This window comes from Schistocerca americana, unplaced genomic scaffold, assembly GCF_021461395.2.
Source record: "Schistocerca americana isolate TAMUIC-IGC-003095 unplaced genomic scaffold, iqSchAmer2.1 HiC_scaffold_1223, whole genome shotgun sequence".
Taxonomy (NCBI): domain Eukaryota; kingdom Metazoa; phylum Arthropoda; class Insecta; order Orthoptera; family Acrididae; genus Schistocerca; species Schistocerca americana.
The window spans coordinates 27501-32500 of record NW_025725290.1 but is presented as its reverse complement, the minus strand read 5'-3'; positions in this window follow the sequence as shown (position 1 = coordinate 32500).

Genomic DNA, 5000 nt, shown 5'->3' with positions numbered 1-5000 from the left:
AATCGTGGACCGGCAATCACTCCACCTGCGCCCCACTCCAACCGCCCAACTCGCAACTCCAGCGGATGAACGGCGGACTTTTCCCGCAGTCGCAATGTGCAATCCACCCCTATAACATGCGTTTCATGAAGAGTTATCTCCAATATGCGACATTCCCGCTGTCCCTATACATGAGCTGCGGGCTGTACCAGTTACGAGCTAGAGACGCGACCGCGTTGCTCTCTGTACGAATGCCGATGCTGAGCGGTCAGCTAGGAGGCGCTCCATCCATGTCGGTACCGGTGAGCGTTGCACTCGCAGTCGCAAGAACGTACGGCAAGTATATTACCTGGAAGAGTCAATGACAGTCCACGCCCCCCTGCGTGGGAAGAGTCTTTCTAGGCCATGACCCACCGGAAGGGCGCAGCGTCCCCCACCCCAGACATGTGACGTCACACCATCGGTATTGACGACTAGACTGATTCCTTATAATCATTTGCCATACACCGGTGGAAGCTGCCGAGACGAGTAACTACATAGCGGGCTCGCCGTGTCACTAATGTACAGAGATACAACAGTTTCGACTGGAACCGGATTAAACGTATACACGGCGCTGATTAGTAATAGATAGAGCCATCAGAATACAGATAATGTATACAACTGTCCGTATACATGCTGAAAGACTCTGCTCACAATCACAACCACACGTCAGCCACACACCCTTATCACGCACTACTCTCTGCCTGTAACACGCACACAGACAATATGTAAGCACCAGCATGGAACAACACCCAGTGCATCCTCTCCGCCACATTAGACAATCCACACTGTCATAACCAGACTGGGAGGTCCACTCAGAAAACAGAATATCCCACCCACCCGACAACCACCATTGCTCAGCCAAGCCACCAACACCCACACATGTCCTACACAGGGGTGCACCCAACATCACAATACTGCCTCCTCTCACAGCACACAAACAATGGCAGGAATGAAAGACACAGGTCTGCCACAAGCATGGAATGAGAGCGCCGCCTGTCATGAGCCAAAGGTGCATCCTGACGTGGCAAATCAGATGATGCCGCAGGCATCCACTTACTATAATCACAATCAACAAACCGGCCGCCCCGCCCCGCCCCCCATTAAACCTTTCCTTACAACAATGTGTACCTTAACCTAACCTATATCGTACCGTAACCTAACCTATATCGTACCGTAACCTAACCTATGTCGTACCGTAACCTAACCTATGTCGTACCGTAACCTAACCTATGTCGTACCGTAACCTAACCTATGTCGTACCGTAACCTAACCTATGTCGTACCGTAACCTAACCTATGTCGTACCGTAACCTAACCTATGTCGTACCGTAACCTAACCTATGTCGTACCGTAACCTAACCTATGTCGTACCGTAACCTAACCTATGTCGTACCGTAACCTAACCTATGTCGTACCGTAACCTAACCTATGTCGTACCTTAACCTAACCTATGTCGTACCTTAACCTACCCTATGTCGTACCTTAACCTAACCTATGTCGTACCTTAACCTAACCTATGTCGTACCTTAACCTAACCTATGTCGTACCTTAACCTAACCTATGTCGTACCTTAACCTAACCTATGTCGTACCTTAACCTAACCTATGTCGTACCTTAACCTAACCTATGTCGTACCTTAACCTAACCTATGTCGTACCTTAACCTAACCTATGTCGTACCTTAACCTAACCTATGTCGTACCTTAACCTAACCTATGTCGTACCTTAACCTAACCTATGTCGTACCTTAACCTAACCTATGTCGTACCTTAACCTAACCTATGTCGTACCTTAACCTAACCTATGTCGTACCTTAACCTAACCTATGTCGTACCTTAACCTAACCTATGTCGTACCTTAACCTAACCTATGTCGTACCTTAACCTAACCTATGTCGTACCTTAACCTAACCTATGTCGTACCTTAACCTAACCTATGTCGTACCTTAACCTAACCTATGTCGTACCTTAACCTAACCTATGTCGTACCTTAACCTAACCTATGTCGTACCTTAACCTAACCTATGTCGTACCTTAACCTAACCTATGTCGTACCTTAACCTAACCTATGTCGTACCTTAACCTAACCTATGTCGTACCTTAACCTAACCTATGTCGTACCTTAACCTAACCTATGTCGTACCTTAACCTAACCTATGTCGTACCTTAACCTAACCTATGTCGTACCTTAACCTAACCTATGTCGTACCTTAACCTAACCTATGTCGTACCTTAACCTAACCTATGTCGTACCTTAACCTAACCTATGTCGTACCTTAACCTAACCTATGTCGTACCTTAACCTAACCTGTATTGCGCCTTAACCTAACCTGTATTGCGCCTTAACGTAACCTGTATTGCGCCTTAACGTAACCTGTATTGCGCCTTAACGTAACCTGTATTGCGCCTTAACGTAACCTGTATTGCGCCTTAACGTAACCTGTATTGCGCCTTAACGTAACCTGTATTGCGCCTTAACGTAACCTGTATTGCGCCTTAACGTAACCTGTATTGCGCCTTAACGTAACCTGTATTGCGCCTTAACGTAACCTGTATTGCGCCTTAACGTAACCTGTATTGCGCCTTAACGTAACCTGTATTGCGCCTTAACGTAACCTGTATTGCGCCTTAACGTAACCTGTATTGCGCCTTAACGTAACCTGTATTGCGCCTTAACGTAACCTGTATTGCGCCTTAACGTAACCTGTATTGCGCCTTAACGTAACCTGTATTGCGCCTTAACGTAACCTGTATTGCGCCTTAACGTAACCTGTATTGCGCCTTAACGTAACCTGTATTGCGCCTTAACGTAACCTGTATTGCGCCTTAACGTAACCTGCATTGCGCCTTAACGTAACCTGCATTGCGCCTTAACGTAACCTGTATTGCGCCTTAACGTAACCTGCATTGCGCCTTAACGTAACCTGCATTGCGCCTTAACGTAACCTGTATTGCGCCTTAACGTAACCTGTATTGCGCCTTAACGTAACCTGTATTGCGCCTTAACGTAACCTGTATTGCGCCTTAACGTAACCTGTATTGCGCCTTAACGTAACCTGTATTGCGCCTTAACGTAACCTGTATTGCGCCTTAACGTAACCTGTATTGCGCCTTAACGTAACCGATATTGCGCCTTAACGTAACCTATATTGCGCCGTAACGTAACCTATATTGCGCCGTAACGTAACCCACATTGCCCCTTAACGTAACCTATATTGCGCCGTAACGTAACCTATATTGCGCCGTAACGTAACCCACATTGCCCCTTAACGTAACCCACATTGCCCCTTAACGTAACCCACATTGCCCCTTAACGTAACCCAACACACGTTGGGCCTTAACCCAACACACGTTGGGCCTTAACCCAACACACGTTGGGCCTTAACCCAACACACGTTGGGCCTTAACCCAACACACGTTGGGCCTTAACCCAACACACGTTGGGCCTTAACCTGCTCTGTAATTGTCATACGACGCGTTAAATTAGTGTAGTGTTGCCTAACTGCAACCCCCGCAATATAGTTTGCTACTCGCACTGCCCGGTCCCCAGTGTATCGCTTCATGTTAAACACCTTGCAGCTATACACTGTAATGTGGATGGCAGCAGGACGTACATGCTCAATGCCCTTTGCAGTTGTTCATTGGCATTTGCAGTTGTTCATTGGCATTCGCATGGCGAAGCACTTAGCCTACGCTGTGGTACGGCCTGTGTCAACTGTCCGCTGATGTTGTACGTCCAAATCACACACTGTACTGCACATTGGTCCTCATGTACTGAATGATACATCGTGGTACATGTGACCGTACAACGACTGCGCCAACAACGGCGAACCATGCGGTCCAAATGTTGTGCACTCAGCTACGTGTCGTCTCCCTATAAGAGCTGGATTGCAGTGTGGTATGCCCTGGATGGCGATCAGCATGAGCCGTCTGTTGATGTAGTGGCGCGTGTTGTCAGACGTAGTCGTCTCTTCTCACACACCGTGATAGCACGGTGCACTGCGTTCCACATCTGCGACATGCGACAGAGGCCGGTTGACAGTCGTTCGCGCAATGGACATCGCATACGTACGGGGGCCACCTTCCACGTGTTCGCTAAGCGTGGACATGTTGTTGCGTGTATGTGGGCAGACAGTGTGTCGTGACACCTGACACAGGCATGCAACAATCGTTGAATTTGCAAATGGCGATGGACGCCTACGTTTGCTGGTGACGTTACGCAAATGAACAACTGGTAAACCGTTGTGGTGCGGTTGTTCTCGCTAGGGGTGAATCAGTGATGGCGACGATCGGTTGAGCTACCAACCGGTTGTTGCAGCGATACCCACCATGCCCACGAACGTGAATGGCATGTGGGTGTGAAGCGATACGCGGCGGTGGCTGGGTGGGACCGTCCCCGGCCGGTGAGGGGGGGCCTCCCGGCGTGTTGGCCGTGCGGTGCGTGGGCGCACGCGCTACAGCCGGCTGGTGGGGGCGGCCAGTGGCAGGCGCGCCGGCCGACGGAGGCGGCAGGCGGCGCAGCTGCGCGCCGGCGCACCCTGCACGCGGCGCCGTGCGGCCAAAGTAGGTCCTCGCGGGCCCGGTGCGAAGCGCGGTGGACATCTGCAGTGTGCTGGTCCGATTGAGGACTGTGTGCGCTGAGGATGCGCCGCCGCCCGGCGCTCGGCGCCGCGACGCCGTCTGCTGCTCGGTCGCCTCTGCGGTTCTCGCAGGTGGTTTGTATCGCAGCTGTGCGGACGTGTTGGCGCGTGCGCTGTGCTGGGAGAGTTCGCTTCGGCACCCAAGTGGGGCTTTTGTCCTTCTGTGGCGCTGGCGTTGGAGCTGCCGGTCACCGTAGGTGGCGCGTGTTGTCTCCCGCCGGCAATGCCACGACAGCACGCTCCCGGGCCTCTGTCGGCAGCGGCAAGCTCAGTTGGGAGCACGGGTGGTCGCACCTAAAGCGTCTACTCGCCAAACTCCGGGCGATTGCGCCTCTCTCGAAC